This window comes from Protopterus annectens, chromosome 3.part0 (genome assembly GCF_019279795.1).
Source record: "Protopterus annectens isolate FY-2018-M chromosome 3.part0, PAN1.0, whole genome shotgun sequence".
Taxonomy (NCBI): Eukaryota; Metazoa; Chordata; order Ceratodontiformes; family Protopteridae; genus Protopterus; species Protopterus annectens.
In genome coordinates this window covers 246,850,443-246,872,726 of record NC_056731.1, presented here as the reverse complement: position 1 = coordinate 246,872,726, position 22,284 = coordinate 246,850,443, and the positions used below count along the sequence as shown (strand labels likewise).

The following is a 22,284-nucleotide window of genomic DNA, read 5'->3' as shown; positions in this document are numbered from 1 at the left end:
CTGAAAGTTCGACTGCTGAATCGTACACTAAGGCACTGTATGAGCACATCCACTTGTGCATGAATCGTGCCATCCCAAATAGAACTAAGACGCTCTCCTCCAAAAAAGGAAGCCAATCTGGTGATCCCCTGCCATAAACAAACTATACAACAGAAGGAAGAAACTGTTGCAGAAAAGAGGAAAATCCCAGGATGCAAAAAACTCCCTTACCAGCCTCAATAAGAAGCGGAGATCCCTCATAAAATCTTCCAAAGCTAGTTACAAAAATAAAATTGCCAAAGATTCCAAAGACAACCACAAGACATTCTATAGCTATGTCGAGAATCTAAATGGCAATGCTCAGATCTGCTCTGAGCTACAACAGAATGGCATTAAATATACTGCTCCCAAGGATATTGCCAATATCCTGGCAAATCGATTTAGTGCCTTCACCCCCTCTCACCCCCTAAAGGGCCCATCTCAATACCAAAAGATTGTCAAATTCCAGTAGTCACAGCCACACAGGTAGAAACCGCAATCTCCAAAGCTAAGAATACAGCATCCATGGGACCAGATGACATCTCGGGCTGTGTACATGAACTACAAAATGAACTGGCACCTCACCTAAGTGTCTTGTTTAATCATAGCCTCACCTCAGGCTTCATGCCCACTGAGTGGCGCGCAGCTACAGTTATCCCACTCCACAAGGGGTGATCCACCTTGGATCCTGGGAACTACCATCCCATCAGTCTGACGAGCCTGGTCTGCACGGGCATGGAACGCATTATCATGGAACTTATAAACAAAGACATTGGCAACCTTCAAACACTGAACCCCACCCAGTTTGGGTTTGTGAAGGGCCGTTCTTGTCTCCTGAATGACTTATTTGAATCAGTCTCCAGAGCTGTGGACGAGGGTAAGGCAGTTCACACAGCCTATCTGGACCTTGCCAAGACCTTCGACACCATCCCCCACTCTTTAATCATAGATAAACTTACTAAGCTGGGCATAAATCCCCATGTCACTCGATGGGTTGCCAACTGGCTTACTGACAGAACCCACACTGTAAAAGTAGCAGAGTCCAAATCCAGCTCCAGACAAGTGGAGGACCTCAGGGTTCAGTCCTGGGACCGCTCTTGTTTGGCATCTACTTCTCTAAAGTACAGGCCAACACTAAGGGACTCTGGATAACAAAGTTTGCAGATGACTGCAAACTGGGAGCCATTATTGAATCCCCAAACGATGTAGATATTCTACAAAAGGGCCTTACAGAAACAGATGCTTGGTGCCAGAGCCATGGGCTCAAGCTTAATGCCAAGAAATGTATAGTTATCCCCTTTGGGAAAAACCATGTACCCATGAATTACCACATAGGTGGCAGTACACTAAACACCGAAAGTGTGATGAGAGACTTAGGGACACAGGTGGACAGTGGTCTCAACTTCGATAACCACATTGCCACAACAGTCAGGAAATCCTTCTATGTGGTACACCTCATCACAAAGAGCTTTTCATCCAGAGAAAAGGAGGTCATTGCCCCACTGTACTCATCCCTCATTAGACCCATTATAGAGTACAACACCCCGTTTGGTATGTACCTCACAAGACATCTGCAACAGCTGGAAAGGCCGCATAAATACCACACTGAAAGAATCATAGGCCTAAAGCAGATGCCCTATGCTAACCGTCTAAAAAAACTCCAGCTATACTCTGTGGCATATCGTCTACTCAGAGGCGATCTCTGCTTAACATACATGGCCATGTCAAACCCTGAGCTGTTGGACATGCTCCACTTAAAGACATCCCAATCCCTCAGAGCCACACGCTCCATGGATCTATACCTTTCATCACAATGAACAAAACATGCTGGAGGGATAGGTTCCTGACCCAGAGACTCCCCATAATCTGGAATAGACTGCCCATTTTTATTTATTTTTTTATTTAACATTTGTTGACCGGGAAGTCCAACTAGGTTCCACAGATCCTGTTTTCAGTGGAGGCCTGGGGAGAAATGCTCTAGAAGCATGTCTTTAGAATGTGGGAGGAAACCGGAGTACCCGGAGGAAACCCACGCGAACGCAGGGAGAACATGCAAACTCCACACAGAAGGCACCCCAGCCTAGAATCGAACCGGAGAACCTCTTGCTGTGAGGCAACATCGTTAACCGCTGCACCACTGCGCCGCCCATACATTTCAAGCAGAGCACCTCCTTGGCCCTCTTCAAAAGGAACCTTGACGATTGGATGGGAGATAGGAAATTCACCCCGGAGATCATGTCAGTCGCTCTGCTAGACAGGCGTCCAGGGAAGTAAATATTGTGGGAAGAAATATCCAGGGAATTGTTATGGCTAGGCTTGTATAGGCCCTAGGGCCGTTAGCCTAGTACCAACCTATGAACCTATAAGAACTGAGCATCAACCAAGAACTGTAGTCTAAATGCTCATCTACCATCAGCATTAAACATTAAAATCAAGGGAAATAATGTCCAAGAGATTACTGCTTACAAAAGCAAATGGAGGACCAAGAGTCAAAATGTAGCCATCATCATCTTTCAAGTTCTCACGTACAGGGAAACTGAGTAACCTCTACAACATAGAGAGTGTGCATACTTAGTAGCAGGTTTCTATATTTGGAAGCTAAAGTGTAAAAGCAGTGATATGCCACAGTAATTTATTTCAGCTTTGGGTTGCACAAATGATAACCACAGTAATATATTCTATCTTGCTTCATACAAATACACATTAGTCCTGAAAAACAGAAGAATAGGTGTTAAACATTAGTTTAATGACAACAGGGTCAGTCGCTTTCATCCACAGACAGCCCATGAACCTAGCAATTATAGCTACTTTCTTGACTGCATGCACCTTATATGTCCAATTCTCTTATTAACACCTTTACTGAATTATCACTTAAGACACAAACATATTTATATAAAAAAATAAACCATATTAACAAATTACCAGTTGCAAACATTATGCATCACATACATTCTTTTGTATAATTATCAGTCTAATATTACATAAAATGATTAATTGCTGCCTTCCCTTAAAACTCACTCTTCCTCCAAAACATTACTTATTCTGCATGCATTGTTCCCACAGTTTCTATTTTTTCCTTCGTAATTTGCTTCTACTTTTTTCTTAAGATCTTACTTCTAATTCTTTTATCTCTGTTACAATATTCAATGCTTCACATACAGTTGGTTTAGACTTCCATTTTCTAATAATTGCTTTTTTGGCAGCCACCAGAATTAAACTTTGAAAGCCTTAGCATACCTAGGCATTTCCGATCATGTATGCCAGCTTAAAAAAATATTTTTTAGTTAAACCTATTTGCCCTCCCAAAATTTCTAACAGAGTACTCTGTAGAGAATTTTTAAAAGTCTGCCAACTCATTACAGTCCCAAAACATGCGTTCCCAGTTACCTCAAAAAATACGGCTTCAGTAATACAGTTCAGTTTTTTTTCACACAAAACAGTAGCCATAGTAAATTATTCCAAATACTTCATACAAACATGTTAGTCTTGCCTCAACCTGTGAGTTGAGTGTGTGTGCGTGTTACACAAGAGCTGAACTGCACTTATTCTAAATGTTTTTTTTTTAAGTTTTCTGACAGTGGTGACCACAGTGGACAGTAATGCTCATTACAAAAAGAACAAAACTATGGTAAAGAAGCAAAAATGGTTTGTTTTGCAAGTTGAACTTCTGGTTGCTCATCAAAAATCTGCAGACCTGCAAGGCATAGTTATGTAAGAGTATTAAACGATCACAGCAGTGGCTTTCAAATATTGCAGCATATGGCAAAAAAGGACCATTTCCTTATGTATTGCATATTAGTGTACATGCCTAGAGATTTGGTAATACCTATGCTTACTCAAAAATAGTGTTTACTCATTAAAACAATAATAAAATTAACTGGAGCAAGGGAAGACATTGCACTTATTAATTCACTGCAGTAGTTGAGAAGTATTCTGTTGATATATTATAATGTAAGGTACAAAGGCTCTTTTCTGTAATGCTACTGATATTGTATTACTTTTTACCTTCTCTCCTATGACCCAGTAGGTTAGTGGACCCGCTTGGATAATGTATAGGCGAAAACAGCTTCCATGTCATAGCAACTTTGCTTTTGCTCCATTCTTGGCATGCATGTGTTTCAAACTGGATGGGGAAAAGGCAAATACAGTACTCATTATAACACCAACACATAATTTTGCACAATGGTCTAATAACAAAACCAGACCAAAAACTGAAGTTGCTTACTTGCTTTATTTTAACTGCTTCCTTGTTTTTGTTAGTAGCTATTAGAAGTATTTTTTTTCCTACCTTTTAGAAAACTACTAGTTGACATGCAATCATTCTGGGGAGCTTGGTATTATTTTCCTTAGTACACTAATAAGGTCTGCTACCGAATTACTTCTATACAGCTTCATAGTAAAAGCAAACCTGATTGAGTACCTTAAAGTTGTAATACATAAATTAATAAGAAAACAGGGCAAAATTCAACTATGAGTTGAGCTGCTGGTGACACACACATACACACACACCCTTAAATAATAAAAAAAAAAAAGTTGCCACCTCAGACTACTGGTTGGCATTGGCACTTATAGTACTATTAAAAAAAAAACTTTATAAAAAAAAACGTGCTCCATTGCTTATACTTCTGCATCCACTTTTTTTTTTATTATTCTTTCAGTCTGAAGCCTGAGTCTTGTACTAGTTACTTAAGGCACCCTGAGCCAACAGAAGCAGAAATGGGAAATCTGCTCATGTGCAGCAGCATGCACAATTCTTACTCCTACTGTGAGCTCAGACCTCCTGTGCTTCTGTTTCACATCTCTTTCTCACCAGCCCATTCCCCTTCTTCCTTGCCACTTCAGGATGGAAATGGTGATTTAAGAGGATCAGGCAGTATTTTGTGACAGTCTGTAGAGTAGGCTGAAAATTGGTACTTTCTGCAAATTGTCATACAAGTGTATAAGTTTGTTCTCACAGCATTTCAGCCCAAAGGCCAGCCATGAATACTGCATCCGCTATTTTCTCATCATACACTTTTAATCCAAACCAGTTGTCGTCTTGTTTTTAAAACTTGCAAGAGATTCTGATTTCCTTATATTCAAAGAAGCCTATTCCATAGTCATGGAAGGGTCTGTGTAGTATATGGCTGACAGGTATGAACACGTGTTACTGTTAACAACAGTTGCTACATTTGGCTGAGGTGAAAAATAGACAAAACACGCCTCTTTTACCACCCCTAGACCCACCTTTCTCTGCCCTTTCCCCACCAACTCCATTGATCGATCCATCCATCCACACATTCACTTTATCACATCAATTGGAGCATATCAGTGATTGCTGAAAGTCTTTTGCATACTGCATCAAACTAAAATAATAAATTTACAACAGGTACAGTGATGTTCTGTTTGCTGTGCCAAGCAGAACTCTAGAGTTTGTACAGTGATTTCTCGACTAACAGACAATTGTTCTAATTTCCAGTCAGTCTGGAAAAAATGGCAGGTGGCAACCCTACTGTTAACATGCTAACCCACAAAAATACAGGTTGATAAACTAAACCATCCTGCACCACAACTATCTACCTTATCCTAAAAGATACATATATAGATTCAAGAAAGTGTACTGTAGTACAGTTAGCTGTTCTTAATAATTTGTTATATTGCTACATTTAACAATGCTAAGTTTCAGCTTACTATATTAATGATGCTCTTCATGCTTTTTTGTTTTGTATGTAATTTTTATGCCCTCTGTAGTATTTTGCTTCAGCTGTGATACCCTTAAGGTTATTTTAGGTAACTCCTAAATGACTAACTGTACACTGTACTTAACTAGTATACTCAAGTCAAGTCCATGTATCAGGTTATCAAATGATAAAATTTAAACAAAAAAGTGGTAAGCAGCATCACTGCTACTTAGTTACCTACTGTTGTTATATGTGCTTAGGTACAAGCAAGGATGCAAAATCCAATGCAAGTAACAATGATCAAAACTGCATGTACTAAAATAAAAATAAATCTATACAATTTTTATCTGACTTCCGACAACTTCATGTCAAAATCTGCCAAAAAACAAAATCTGACATCTTGTCACTCACTGCAAATGCTAAGTACAGACAGTTTTATTAAAACTTCCTCTCTTCTTAAAATTCAAAATACTTTACACAGTACTTATGCCATGGTATAAGAAATGTAATGCATGGTGCAGAGCTGTGGACAGTGGTCAGATTTAATTTGTTTGGGCCACAGTATTTTGTCTCCTGGGCTTCACCCTCAGAATAAAACCCAACAAGATGAATGTAAATCTCAGCATTGCCCAACCCCCTGCCATGGACAATTGCTTAAATATATTCATTCCTCTGTGATTTATCACTCTTGTTTTGTTCTTGAGACCAAACTCCAATAGTTAAGAAAATATCACATTTTCTAAAACTGGTAAAGAAAAAAATTATCAGACTGTCACCTTTACTTGTCTTTGCTTCAATTTCAATACATGCATGGAAAGAATCAAGTGTAGTCCAACTAAACTTAAAATCTAGTCACCGATCCTTACTCCATCACAGTTTTCAAAATCCAACAAACTGCCACCCTCTTGAAAAGTCATTCAGCAGGGAAAATTATCAAACACAGAAATACTCCAAAAACAAAAAAACAAACCAGTAAGCAAATAAAAAGTAATACCTAAAAGTTATTTTTGAGAAGAAAGTAGAGATTTGCTGAGGATGGAAAGTGTTAACTATGTCATTAATCTTTGAGAGAAGAAACTGTTCATAGCTATTAGCAAAACTGTGCACCATTAACTGGGATTGGGGAACGGATGAGCTGTTGAATTTAGTAATATCCCCTGTAAATTGCTTTAGTTCTTTCCAGAAATATTTTTGGGAGGATGCCATGGCTTGTTTGTTTCTAAGTTAACTGGCCTTTGATGATGTTAGTACCTATCCTGGCGTTTTCCTAAGATCCAGACATTGTTGGTGTTTCGTTTATCTTGGGAGATGTTGTTTCCGTATCTTCCTAGCTTTGTTTCTTGTAGAGAATATATTTTAGAGGTGCAGTAAAAACAGGACAGATATTTCCCTTTAGCCTTCTAGTTGTTAATGAGAACAGGGTATATTGACACAGATTCAGTACATTAGTAATGTAAGCTAAAGCTGTAACTGGGTCTGAGATTATATAATGGTGAAAAAGTTCCGTACTGAACAGACCAAATTTTCTTTAATGCAAAGTTACAAAAGTAAAATGAGCGCTTTCGTCTGCCCACAGCAGACTTCTTCAGAATGCTGTGGGCAGACGAAAGCGCTCATTTTACTTTTGTAACTTTGCATTAAAGAAAATTTGGTCTGTTCAGTATGGAACTTTTTCATTTTTATTTTTTGCTTATTGGTTTTTGCTGTTGGACAAGGTATTATATAATGGTGCCCAGTCTATTGATTCTAAGTGTAGCTTTAATAATGCTGGTTTGCATGCTGAAATAGTTGTAAATGTAATCAGCTAGTGGGGCTCTTAGTTTTAAAAGACCACAATGCCATTATAGGACAGTGGTCACTTAGACTGGAAGGATAAGCACCTTAAGTCATCTATGGTTTATATTGGATAGTATAAGATTAAGTGCAGAGTCCTTCCCTAACTGCCAGTTTGGTCTAGTTGTTAGTTGCACTAACAGTTCTAATCTGTGATGAAGAAACATCTAATTCAGGTTACTGGCAGCAGGGATGATGGCATTAATATTGAAGTCATTAAGAATAATGTTATTCTCCTGCTAGGTACATTTCTATAATTAGGTCTTATAGGGTAGCAACTAAGGAAGGAAGAGGAACATAAGATATTCCTATGTGAATATGGATACGCCCACAGATTATAATTTTTGCTAGTACCCAGTTTGGCTTTTTGTCATTGTTGGCATTGGCTTTAGTTATGTTAATAATGTTAATGACAAAACTGTTAGTAATTACAAGAGCAGCACCATCTCCCTGTCTCATACCTGCTATGTTGTCAAAAAGGAGAGAATAAGTTTACTTGATATACTGTGAGGGACAGTAATCATCTAAGCCAGGTTTCAGTTATCCCAAGTATATAAGGAGTTTCTTTAATGAGCCATATTTCAAATGTCACCCGCTTAGTAATGCTACGAATCTTGAGGCAAGCAATGCATAACTCTTTGGATGTATGTTGGAGTGTACTTGACTTAATAGAAAGTTGTTCAGGAGGTCCAGGGATGAAATGGATATTAACTACGATTATGATTTTTAGACACATGTAATATAATCTACAGAGAAGTTTTATGAGAAAGATGTATGTAGAAGCAGGAGTGTTTTGCATAAGGAATAGTTGGATTACATAATGTTTCCTACAGGTGTAAAACAACTTTGGAAAGTAGATGGAAAAGAGGAAGGCAGGAGATATTTTAGCATTGTCGGCAATGCCTATTACATGAATTGTGGTTTCTATTTACATTTATTTAACACTTGTTAACTGGGAAAGTGTGACTTGGAACAAAGCCAATTTTCAGCGGAGGCCCAGGGAGAAACGCTCCAGATGCATGTCTTTGTAATGTGGGAGGAAACCAGAGCACCTGGAGGAAACCCACATGAATGCAGGGAGGACATGCAGACTCCACACAGAAGGCACCCCAGCCAAGAATCAAACTGGAGAACCTCTTGCTGTGAGGCGACAATGCTACTGCTGCACCACTGCGCTGTCCATAAATGAGTAAAGTGCCCATCACTAAGAGAAGACTTGCAATGAATAGACGAATGGTAGGCATAGCTCTGGATAGGTAGAATACATAAGAGGTACAGCTTTTTGTTAGGGAATAGTGAGTATAGTGAGTGCTGTAGCTTTGCATTCCTAGAAGAAGGCAGAATTTGCTGTACAGACTTGAGTACTCACAGAGTATATGGATAAAGATATTTTAGTTTAGCTATTTTGAGCTGGGCCCCTGTGGGGTTGTGATGCTGCCACGAGAAGTAAGATCTCTAATTGCTTTTCTATCACCAAACCAGGAAAAATTACTGCATTCTCAGAAGTTAGGCTCAGAGAATTGGGGATCCCCACTCAACATTCCAAAAGGGGAATAAATGCTTGGGAACAATCCAGTAAAAAGAGAAGCACCTATTCTGGCTTTTCTTTTTACTTGTTGGCTCCGAGACGTATGTCCTTTACTGTCACCATTTCCTTTTCCCTCACTAATTGTAGCTCTTAAAAAGACGTAGTTAGCAATCATGCAAAAATAAAAAAAAACAATGTACAGAACTAAATGTTAGAAGGACATGGATGTTTATGCATTCGTTCATTTATGCCTTGTAATGGTTCAGACTGCGTAACCAGGTCAACAATATGACAGTATCTATTTATGTCATTCAGTTCATCACAATCCAACATCTTAGCTGTACATAGTCAACAAAGTGAACATTACATCTGTGTGTGTGCTGTGGGGGAGGGGGTTTTGTACTGCCTTGCATTGTATGTATCTGCCAGCAATAACCCAAAATATATTACTGTTGCTATAATTTATTTCTTCATTCGTTTGATGAAAATACATTTGAGGTGTACAGTCACTAAAGTGACTAAGTCCTGGGCACGTGTGTGTGTGTCCATGCCTCTGTATCTATGTATATACGTGGGCATTTAAGTTACTGCATATGTGAAACAGACTGCATGTAAATGTACGATGTAGTGCGATCCTATCTCGCCTACATTCATAACTGATGGGCTCGGAGCCGAGAAACGGCGCCGACTCGGCCGATAAACTAGCATGAAGTCTCTGATTGGCTGGGCCAACCCCTCTATCCCAGGATGCACCACACCCAAGCCCCCAGATCTCGTTTGCCGCTTTTAGAGATACCACGTGGTCTCGAGTTGGCTGTGGCTAAGTACCCTATTTTTTTAGTCAAAATTTTGGCTTTTGGTGGGTTTTTTCTTAAGAATTAACCAAAAACAGCTATTTTCATAGCTATCTTGTTGTCTGACTGTGTATTTATTGTTTTAGGTTAAAGTTTGTTTTCTGTGGTAAATTCCAGGTGTTTGGTGGGCTAAGCCTAGAGGGCCTTAGCCCTGCCTTTAGAGTGTTTAACTTAGAGCTCTACCCCCATTCCTTTCCTCCTTCTGTGTGTGTTTTGTGAGAATGTCTGGGAAAGAACATAAGCCTTCTGGCTTCAAGAAATGTACCAAATGCGGATACAAAATGTCTATCACAGATGGCCATGACATCTGTGTTTACTGTCTAGGGGCCAAGCACTTGCAAGAGTCTTGCAGTGTTTGCCATGTCTTCTCCTCGAGGGTCCTCCAGGAGAGAAAAAATAAACTGATTTTAAGAGGATTAATCAGACCTTCCTTTGAAGAGGTTCTTCTATCCTCAGAGCCTCATGGTAAGAAGAAGAAGTCATCGGCTCCGACCAGTCCGTCGGATCCGCCGGCCAAAAGAGGAAAATCTATATCTTCATCTTCGGCGCCATTGCCCTCAGAGCCGACAGATGAGAGACCAAGTTCTGCTTCCCCTTCCTCGGTTCCACGGCCTTCGGAGCCGATGAAAAGGGGTTCAGAATTGGGATTTCTCCCCTCGGCTCCTATGGCTTTAGGCGATAGACAGAGGGTCGGCTCCGTGATTGGTTTCTTCGGCTCTTACTTCATCGGCTCCAAAGGAAGTTTCAGTGTTTCTTGAGTGTGCCTCGGCTCCGATGCTGTTGGGAGCCGAACTCCTACAGTGATTTTGGAGGCTATGGAGACAGTTTGTCGAGCCCCTTCGGTTTCCTCCAAATCCTCTAGGCTCTCTGATTCGGATCTGGACAGGGTCATCCAGAGGCTCCTACAGTCACCGGTCTTTTCCAAACTGCTGTCGGCTCCAGCCCAGTCGGCTATGGAACCAGCCTTGCCTGTATCATTGCTTCCTCCTTCGACAACCTTAGGGTCGTCAGAGCCAGAGTTTACAGGAGCTGGGGAAGTTGTCGGGTCGGTTCCAAGATCCACTGCTAGCCCGTCGGCACCAACTTCTGCTCCGACCTTCTCAATACTTTCGACAGGTCCTGGTACTCGTGGCTCTTTGGTCGGGCCTGACGGGGAGTCAGCGGGGCCTCTGGTTTCGGCTCAGAGTCTCCCTCTTGGTGCTTCGGTGAGGGGAGCCCCGACTATGGTCAGAGCCTCGGAGGTGGTTCTTTCAGCAGACTCTGGTGGACCCACCCTTGAGGCCATGAGGAGTGCATTGGCAAAGCCCCTAGTTACTTCTCCAGCATCTGTAGCTCCTTCCCTGGCGACGACTGGAGCCTCTGTTGCACCCCTGTCCTCAGACAACTGAGGATACCTCCTTCTATGATCCCCCAGTTTCCAAAGGGCCGTCAGAGTCCTTGCCTGAGGAGACCCCTAAGAAAAAGATGTGTAAGAGGAAGCACGTGGATTCCCCAGACGAGTCCGTCACCTCAGACACCCGATCTGGATGATGCGGAAAGATCCCCTAAGTCATCCTCTGATGATGTCTCGTTCTCGGACATACTAGAGATCTTGAGACAGAGGGGCGACTGGCCTTCCAAGACCCCTTCCACGGAAGAGTCAGTGTTCCTCAAGGCCTTCGGAGCCCAGCCCTCCGCCTCCTGGGTATCTCCACCCTTCGACGAGTTACTGGACATTGTCGAAGGGTGTGGGAACACTGTGGCTCTGTGGAGCCTGTCCCCACTCGCCCCAATAAATTATTGTCTGCACCCCCCGATAAGCAATTTCTCACTAAGGGAGTTCCGGTAGATGCTATGGTGGTGGCATCTGCCACTCAACAGGATGTGGCAGAGGCTTCGACGTCTATCCATCCGCCTAACAAGGAATCTAGGAGCATGGATAGGTACGGGAAGCGTACCCTATCTTCAGCGACCTTTACTCTGCGATCACTGAATTATTTGTGCCATTTCACAAGACTACAAAGGGATCTCGTGAAGGAGTTGGGAGATACCCTGTCGGGACATGTGTGCCTGAGGCGTTGGCTCAGTCCGTCAACGCCCAGCTGTCGACCCTGTCGTCCATCATTAACTCGTCCATGAGGCTCATTTCATATGTGGCCGAGGGGGCGGGTAGAGCAACGAGTTCGGGCGTAGTCCTAAGGAGGCAGGCTTGGATGCGCTTGTGTCACTTTGCGGAGGCGTTCAAGTCTTCTTTCACAGACGCCCTCTTTGATGGGTCCTCCCTCTTTGGACCCAAGGTGAAGGACACCCTCACTAGATGCGAGCAGGAGGGCAAGACCTTGTCTGCCATCGGGGCTCATTTTTCGCTTCCCATGAGACCTTATCCCAAGGCTCAGAGGAGAGGAAAGATATGGTTCAAGAAATCGCAAAGGTCTTTCCCGGCTCATCAAGGTGAGCCCCCCCTCCAGAGGCAGGGGAGGCGGGAATTATTCTGGAAGACGTCGCCCTAGAGGCGGCGGAGGCCCCCGCAACACAGGAGACCGCAAATCCTTTCGCGGCTCATCCTTCCAACATCCCTGAGGGACGGCCCGACTGTGCGTCTCCGGAGCCAGTCGGGGGTCGATTTTCGGAGCACCTGAAAGCCTGGGAGTCCATCACTCAGGATCAGTGGGTGCTCCGGATCATCGCCGGAGGTTACACCATCCTGTTTATTCACCCCCCCAGGAAAATCCCAGACGTTCCACCCAGTCAAAGGGTTCAAGCAGCTACAGAAGTGGTAAAGCTGCTGGAAAATGGAGTCATCCAGCCAGCCCCCGAAGGCCAGGCCGGATTAGGAACTTACTCAAGATTATTTTTGGTGCCAAAAAGAACAGGGCACTTGAGACCTATGCTGGATCTCAGCCGTCTCAACCGCTTCGTAAAGAAGTCCAAGTTCCGGATGGTCACGCTGCAATTCATTTTTCCATTGCTGGAAGAAGGAGTTTGGATGTGCTCCATCGATCTCAAGGACACTTATCACATCAAGATAGACAAGGCTTCCAGGACTCATTTACGCTTCCGCCTGGGAACCAGTCACTACCAGTTTCGAGCCCTGCCCTTTGGTCTCACCACAGCCCCCAGGGTGTTTACCAAGTGCCTGGCAGTGGTAACGGCTCACCTGAGGCGTCTTGGATTCCAGGTGTTTCCATATCTAGACGACTGGCTCCTCACTGCTCCCACCAAGAATCTACTCACTCATGCTGTGACTACTACCATCGAACTGGGTCAATTGCTAGGCATAACATTCAACTGGGAAAAGTCTGTATTGTTGCCATCACAGTGTGTTGCCTTTATAGACGCAGAGCTAGACTCTATAAAAATGCGAGCCTTCCTCCCAACAGAAAGGATAAGGATTTTACAGAACCAAGTCAAGGACCTATTGCCCCGTCGGAAAGCTCCGGCCAGGTTAGTCCTTCAACTCTTAGGATCCATGGTGGCCTCTACTCTATTAGTTCCGCTGGCAAGACTGCACATGCGGATTCTACAGTGGCTCCTATCGAGCCAATGGTCCTTCCAGGAACTTCCGTTGTCCCACCCGATAATTATCACGGACTCGTGTCGGCGAGATCTTCACTGGTGGCTTCTCTCCTCCAACCTGAACCTGGGCAAATCCTTCTACCCTCCATCCCCCATTGCCACGGTGACCACGGATGCCTCCCAGAAAGGGTGGGGGGGGGCATTATCTGGGCAGGACTGTCCAAGGCACTTGGCAAGATCACTAGACTAGTCTACATATCAATGTCCTGGAAATGAGAGCGGCGCTTCTAGCGTTGCAGGCACTACACAGCTCTCTCCCACTGGGGACGATTGCGATTCTTTCAGACAATATGTCAGTGGTTTGGTACCTCAACAAAACAGGGAGGGACCAGGTCTTACCCCCTTTGCAGAGAAGCCATGAGAGTGTGGGAATGGACGATTGCTTCCCAGAGGTTTCTAGTGGCAACTCACATTCCCGGGAAATCCAGTGTTATAGCGGACAGGCTGAGCAGGGACATCCTGATGCCCCTCGAATGGTCCCTGAATGATCAAGTGGCGGATCGGATCTTCGCCCAGTGGGGGTTGCCTTGCTGCGACCTATTCGCCAGTCCGCTGAATGCGAAGTGCGACAACTACTTCTCCTTGATCCCTGCTCAAGGGGAAGAACCCAGGGATGCGCTGGTCCACAAATGGCCCTCCGGTCTACTCTATGCCTTCCCCCCACTTCCTCTACTGCCCAGACTGATTCAGAAGGCGATCCATCTGGGAAGCACCATAATCCTGATAGCCCCATTCTGGCCCCGTCAAGTGTGGTTTCCATTCCTGCGGAAGTATGCGGTGGACAGCCCCTGGATCCTGAATCCGATTCCGGACCTCCTGACTCATCAGTCGGGGCAGGCCCATCCGTCTTTACAGACTCTCATACTGGTGGCTTGGCTGCTCCGCTTCCAACCTTAGTCAGGCAACAGGCGTTTTCGCCTGAGGTGGTTCGAATTGTCCTCTTCACATAAGCCTTCTACCAAGGGTGTTTACTTTAGCAAATGGAAGAGATTTGCTATTTGGGCCCAGCGGCATAACCTTGATCCCCTGACAGCCCCCGTTTCTGCTGTTCTGGATTTTTTGGCTTCTCTTTTTAGCCAAGGTTCCGCCGTTTCTACACTGAAGGTACAATTAGCAGCAATTTCCAATTACCATGTTGCCTTTGATCCTTCACTCATGAGTCACAAATTGTGTAAGGCCTTTCTTAAAGGAGCGTGGTTGCTTCGTCCCCCTATATCGCATCCAGTTTTGCCATGGGATTTGAATTTGGTCCTTGGTGCCTTGACATCCCCTCCTTTCGAATCAGCAACAACTTGTGAGAAAAAATTCTTGTCATGGAAGACCGAATTTTTGGTAGCTGTTACTTCGGCCAGAAGTGTTTCAGAACTTCAAGCCCTTTCTGCCAAGCCTCCTTATCTCATTTTCCATAGGGACAGAGTATCCCTGAGATTAAATCCATCCTTTCTCCCTAAGGTTTCTTCTGCTCTTCACCTTCAACAATCTATTGAGCTTCCAGTCTTCTTTCCCGATTTTTTCAACGATGCAGAATACAGATTTCACCAGTTGGATATGCATAGACAATTACGTTTCTATCGGGATAGGACGCAGCAGGACAGAAAATCAGATCAACTATTTGTTGCCTTTGCAGATAACAAACTTGGCAAACCAGTCACTAAGGCCACGATTGCCAGATGGATCAGGGATTGCGTGTCCTTCATTTATTCATCAACAGGAAGGTCCCTTCCATTCCCAGTTAGAGCTCATTCTACTAGGGCCATGGCAACTTCAACAGCTTTCCACTCCAGACTGTCTGTGGATGAAATTTGTACTGCTGCCACTTGGTCTTCTCCACACACCTTTGTTTCTCATTACAAATTAGACTTGACGTCCAGAGGTCGGGCGTCTTTTGGTTCCACAGTGCTCAGGAGTGTTTTTTCCAGTGAGCCTCCCAGGATATAGGTGCTAGGGACGCGGTCCCGTCAGTTACGAATGTAGGCGAGATAGGATCGCACTACATCTTTTAGTTATATACTTACCATAACGATAGATGTATGCGATCCATCTCACCTACATTCGTATATACCCCCCTTCCTGCCCCCTACCTGAAGGATTTGGGGGAAACACTTTTCGGGTTTCCACTGAAGGTCTAATTTCTTCTCTCTGGATCACGTATCTCCGTGAGTTGAGTGCATGTGAGGGAGAGTTTGTGAGGGGCAAACAAGATCTGGGGGCTTGGGTGTGGTGCATGCTGGGATAGAGGGGTTGGCCCAGCCAATCAGAGACTTCGTGCTAGTTTATCGGCCGAGTCGGAGCCGTTTCTCGGCTCCGAGCCCATCAGTTACGAATGTAGGCGAGATGGATCGCATACATCTATCGTTATGGTAAGTACATAACTAAAAGTTCTGTATGTATAAACATTATCAAACACTATAAGCTGTATTTTGGATGAAAAATACTTCCTCCAGCAACTATTACACATCCTAAACAAACTGAACGTTTAGATAGAGGAACTATATTTAAAATATGTATCCAAGTAATCAAATAAATGTAAAACAGTTTGACAGACCATTTTCTTAAGACAATGACTCCCTTCAGAGTAGGCGTTATTAGGCATTATACCATGACTCCCCCAAAACGTGCACGCTGATCGAGTTATACTAATGGAAAAAGGTCCGGTCGCCCGGACTTTTTTCCATTAGTATAACTCTACTTTTAAAACACTGTCTCGCTATGTTAAATGAGTTTAACATAGCGGGACAGCTTTAAAATAAGCAACGGAGATCTCCGTTGCTTATTTTAAAGCTGTCTCGCTATGCTAAACCCATTTAACATAGCGAGACAGGTTTTAAAAAAAAAGCAACGGAGAAAGCAAGATGTCCGTTGCTTTTTTTACTGTTTCGCTATGTTAAATGGGTTTAACATAGCGAGACAGTAAAAAGCAACGGACATCTCCGTTGCTTATTTTAAACTGTCTCGCCATGTTAAACCCATTTAACATAGCTAAAAAAAAAAAGCAACGGAGATCTTGCTTTGTCCGTAGCTTTAGCCCAACTCTGATGTACCGCGCAGGCGCGGTACATCAGAACTGCCGCGGATGCCAGACATCTGCGGAAGGGCAGTAAACAGGCATTATATTATGCCATTATTTAAGAAAAGTAATAGTTTCTTTTCTTAAATAATGTCATGGTATAATAGCAATAACCCACTTCTGGGTGTGGGTAATGCTGTATTTACCCACGGTTGGCTTTGTTTGGTCCCTCGGGACCAAACCACGCTAACCGTGGGTAAATCCAGCATTACCCACACCCAGGCGTGGGTTATTGCTATAATAACACACTTTCGGAGGTGGAGAAGCCATCCATTAGAGCACCTCTAGGCAGTGTATTACTTCCCTGGGAGGCCTGTATCTGCCATGAATTAATACCACAACATTACCCATGGCTTGTAGACAGTCTAAATGGTCAGTTTCACCCTACACTTTGACTTATCCCAAAAAAATGTTGTTACACAGCAAAGCATGCATTGTGGTGTTTTTTTTATATTTAATACGGTTGTCTTTGTCGGTTTAAGTCCATTAGTGAAAACTAACTAGGAGTGAATGCCCAAGAAACTGTAACTTTAGTTCTTGTATTCAGTATTCTTAAAACTGCAACTTGCTAAAAGTTTCCGATGATTTATTCTTAAATCATGATTGGGCGAGTTTGTCCAGTACGTCTCAGAAACCAGAGCTATGCATTCAGTAGTTATTCGCGCTTTCCATCAAACATTTTTCAAGTTCAGCTGTGAGCCAATTGTTTCTTGTACTCTACTTAAACACTTAATAAGGCCTCATGGTACCGATTTCCTAAATTATCAGAAAGCACATATTGTTTTATATCCATATGACTTAATATTAATGCGTTAATCATAAATCCACCAAACATATCGAGTTTGAGTCCACATTATTCCATTACTCAGTCATTTTACAAGACCTACCAGTACGGCTTCCTCCCTTTACAGGATCTAGCATCTGTTAACGGCCGGTTCTTCTTATGCTACTCCCACATCCTGGTTGGAACTAATTGAGCAACACGAGGTTGGGGAACAAATGTCAATATAATCAAAGTAGTCGGGTAGGTATTAAAAGTTGACACATTGTGAGCCTATCCCTCAAACAAGTGAAACTAGTTCAACTTTTTTATCGTAACAACGTATTGTTTATTAAATAGAACCGATTGTGAGCTGCAGTTAAGATAATGAATGGGCAGTTGAAAGGTGTCACGTAACTGTCATCATTTTCAGCTCCCTAGATAGTACCTGCTGGTAGCAAAGCCGTTAATAACATGATATCAGAATACTAGAGAGGATATTACAATGCAACGCATTCTCAAATAAACATGACTTGAACTCTTTAACGTTTTTTGTAAGTCGGCAAAATCGGGTTTTATTGCTTATTCGCCTATAATATCATCCATTAGATACCAACACTTTAGGATAGATTAACGGTAGCACCTTAAATACGTTGACATTTTAATATTTTGTATTCTTATTCAGAGACCCACTTTAAATTATTTCTCCCTGTCCTAACTTGAAGTCCGCCCATTTGTAGCTCACGTGACGGCACGACTGGTTGCATGCCACACGGGCCCGGCTTCTTTGCTATGGGTACCAGTCTTTATTGGGGATGCTGGATTATTTGTTAGGAGCTGCAGACTCCGGGGTGGTGGTAACACTACCGTTAGAGAAGGGAGGCTGGAGTCGGTTACAGTTCCTCGACGGTGGAGGAGGCGGTAAGGAACAAATGCCATGTTTGCTAGTGGTCCGAACAAGAAATCCCCTCCTCGTCATAGATTGTTGTAGTGTGCTGCTGTTTTGACACTGGAGGTCAAAATAAGTAGTTGGTGTCAGACTGCTGTGGATTTTAGTATTTCGTTTACTTGAAGCTAGCACCGCTGATAACAGTATACGAGCAATAGAGATATGGTGATTTCCTCCCTCCCAATAATATGCAGTATTGGTATATCGCACAGCTGATTATTTTTTTTTTCTGTAGGAAGTTACTTTGTGTTATGGTTGCCTGTGGGGAAAACTCAACTTTATGAGATATGCTAGGTAATGCGTTTGAAGATGATAGAAGAGGTAATGTTTTTATAGTGGACAGTATTCTCTGGCTGTATTTCCAACAGGCAAATAAAACTACAATTAAAAAAACGCGCAGTCAAACGGAGAGTGTTGGGAGAGTTGAAACTGTGCTTCGGATATGCCATGCCCCAAGCATACCTCTCAACCTTTTAGAGCAAGAAAATTGGACCAAGACACACAAATGGTGGGACAAAGGGCCAGGATTAGGGACACTTTTTAAATATTGCTCTTACAGACTTAGAAAGTTGATAGAATATATTTTGGATTAGATTTTGGATTAATTTGAATTTTCTTAAGGATGTTTAATCTGAAAATCAAAAGTCTGCCATTATTTTTTAGCTAATGATTTATCAGTGATTTACCAGAAAATTACAATTTAATTTGAAACGGACCAAAAATATGAGTAAAAATTCTAGATATTCTGCGAAAATCTGGACAGTTGAGAGGTATGGAAGGCAAGTTTTACCAGAATGTATAGGAAAACGAGTATTTTAACTTGGCAGGGTACATGCTTTCCTAAGGAGGATGTAGGTGCCTTTAGAGTGAGTAAGGCATTCTTCATTGGTCCTAGTGTTGTGTTTTTATTTTTTTATAACACCTTTGTTGAATTATCACCAGTGACACTGGTAAAATTCACATCCACACAAAAGCAATCAAACTGTCAACAAGTCCACGCCCACGAACACTACAACCCCCACCACACACCACACATTCCTCACCCTCCTGTTTTCGCTCATTGACTATTTGGGTTTGTACTGTGTGACCAGACAGCTGGTAGGCCTGTAACTCCACTGATCTGTTGACGCAGTTAATGCCTAGCAGACATATTAGTGGTGTATCTAACTCGCCCAACTGTCCAGATTTTCACAGAATTACCAGATTTTTGCCTCATTTTTAGTCAGTGCCTTTTTTTTGGCAAATCTCTGAGGATTGAAATCCTTAAATAATGATGCACATTTGAGTTTCAAACATCATATCCTTCAAAAGAGCAATATTTAAAATCTGTGCCTGTTTTTGGGCCTTTGTTCAGATTTCTTGTTGTAAGAGATTGAGAAGTACACGTTCCTGTTAGAAACTTGAACTACATAATTAATTTTACAACAAATTACTTATACCATAATAAAAGTGAATGAAAATATATCTCTGAGGATATCACTGCTGTGGAACAGATTCCCCATCCGCATAAAACAAAGTTAATCCCTTTCCATATTTAAGTGCAACTTAGGTCTATTGATGGGAGACAGAAAATTTACCCTAGGACTTCTCCTGGCCTATACTACTAATGGGCAGAGGCAGCTTCTAAGTTTTATCCCATGCATGGGTTGCCTTAAGTTATATATGTTATGATCCCAGTTATTCTCATTAGGGGTAATATATAATTATCTACCATTGAATGGGAAAGGCTAATCTCTAACAGAATGGGATAGGTTAATTCAAGCACAAAAAAAGAAGTCTGCAGAGCTTAAAATGGAATGTAAGGGCATGTAGCCTAGTATTTGCCTAGGAACCAGTGGCACAGAGTAAATCACTGTAATGTGTGGTATTTTCTTTGGTGTTTATACAAAGAAATGCAGTTCAATACACTTGTGTTACTCAACATATGAGAGATTGTGCCCTATTGCCCAAAAACTGCAAATACTTTGTTTAAATTGACTGTATAGGTAACAACTCCATGCTAGCTATTTATTTTAAACTGAGTTAAATCTACTATGCCTTTGACATGTTTTAGGAAGAGACCCAAGGTGGTATTTTTACTTTGTAGGGGTAATTTGGCCAAGTCATTCAAGAAGTACCTGCAGTGTTCAGTAAATGTTCTGGGGTCTTTTTTAGTTTGTATAGTCTTTGTCCGAAGGTAAGGTTAGACTTTATTTTGGAAATCTGTTGTATCACTTCACCAGGATTCTTCTCTTGCTGTATGTTATAGGTTAATGTACATCTTTTGGTTGTGTGGGTCCTTCGTGGTACACTAGCATAATTTCTGCTCATATGGCATGATGTTAACATTTCTTTTCCCATGGCATACGTAACATTTACAGGTTAATGCTTTTGCATACTGCAGGCAGTATTGCCTGACTCTGAAAATAACAAATGGAAAGGGAGATTCAACAAGGTATTGGTGGAGTGCAACACTCTGAACATACGTGATTTAACAGTGTGCATGAGAAGATGATTCTTGCACCACAAATATAGTGATGGCACGCAGCAGCAGTAGTCCTGTGACCCTTTACTGTGCTACCACTTCTGACAAGACAGTTATATGCTATATCTATGACCACAAAATGCACACAGACCATACTGGTGAATTCTCTTGACTCCTTCAGTATCTGTACTAGGAGAAATATTCCTTTGGTAAGATGAATTGTCACCATAGTGTAGGTTTTCCCAAAGAGGCAAAGGGACATGAACTCTCTAAGACTGCAAAATGCTCTTCTGTTCCCTGTGAAGTTCAGAGCTACTCTCTCCTCTTTCTTTGCAGCACTGAAAAAGTGTGTTAACCACTATACCCCTGAAAAAGTGCGTTAAACACTACACCCCAACAGTATCCATTTATTTTTTAACATTTCCAAACATGTTTCATTCACTCCTGCCTTGCCGTTTAATTAATGCAGTAGACTCCTTTACAGAAATGGATCCAGTCCAACCTGCTTTCTCAAAGCATGTTATGTCCAACAGCTCCAGGGATAGTGTGACTTCTATTTCCTGACAATACTGTATTTGAGACAAGAAAGTCTGTATCTTTGCTGAGAGCAATTTGTGAGCAGTGTCCTGCAGACACCTCCGTACTGATTTTTGGGAATAGTTTGCCAGAATCTTGCTGAAATAATCTGAAAGTCATTTTTTCATGCTCTTGCTAAAATCCATCCGAACATAGACACTTGCTTTTGTGATTGCTTTGCTGTTTTGGCTGTACCTTTATTGGAGGCAATGAAGGGGTGAAATTTGAGCTGAATTTATCAGCCAGCAGGTTTGGCATTTCTTTTGGATGAGTATACAAAGTGTCTTCTGCAGCCAACTTAACACATTGTTGAATGTTTCCCTTAAAGATTTTGGACAGGTCTGAAAATGCTTTGCGATTAGTCTTTGTTTGGGAGGCTATTTTAGTCTTGTATTTAGCTTCTGAAGACTTGACTAGTTCCCAGATTTGCCCGTTGAGGCTGAGGGATTTTTTTTTCTGTTGTGCACCCTCTCACGACTAACAAGGGATTATTTTTCTTTGTTGTGCACCCTTTCACTTACTTCTAGACAGGAATTTCTTTCTTCTGTTGCATGGTCTATTTATACCAGGGTTCCACCAGGGTGTCTTGTTTTACTGGCTAGACCTGCGTTTAGTTTGAATAGATACTGCCATTTCTATGCAGTTGTTTAAGTGTTGTACAGGGCATTAGTGTATACTTCTGCATTGGCCTGCATGGTTTTGGGGTTAGGGGGAGCTTTAAAATTACCTATGCTGTCACTTTAATAGAAGGTTATTTACCTTGGAAAAATTCTTTAGGGTTTGAAGGGGTTCTACCATTACATTTATTTCGGAGCAGACTGATTTATGATCCAGTCTTATCAATGAGAACATTACGCTGGAGGGGGTACAGTGCTCCCCATGTTTTTGAGTACTATGTCAAGAATATTTGAGCCACTAATGGGAGTGCATTTGCATTGACAAAGTCCAGGAATCTCTGTACCTGCATATTAGTGGTTGTATATGTTTCCCAGTTTGTGAAGGGGTAGTTAAAATCACCCT

At 42.4% G+C, this 22,284-nt stretch overlaps 1 long non-coding RNA gene across 1 annotated transcript in view; it reads right to left on the bottom strand.

The window, feature by feature from the left end:
• Positions 1–17,648, bottom strand: part of LOC122796330 — a 330,736-nt gene extending 313,088 nt beyond the window's left edge. The window contains exons 1-2 of the long non-coding RNA XR_006363961.1: positions 17,403–17,648; positions 4,024–4,141 (exon numbers count right to left, since the gene is read on the bottom strand). This is a non-coding gene — a long non-coding RNA (uncharacterized LOC122796330). The remainder of the gene's footprint in view (positions 1–4,023; positions 4,142–17,402) is intronic.
• Between the last annotated feature and the right edge of the window lie 4,636 nt (positions 17,649–22,284).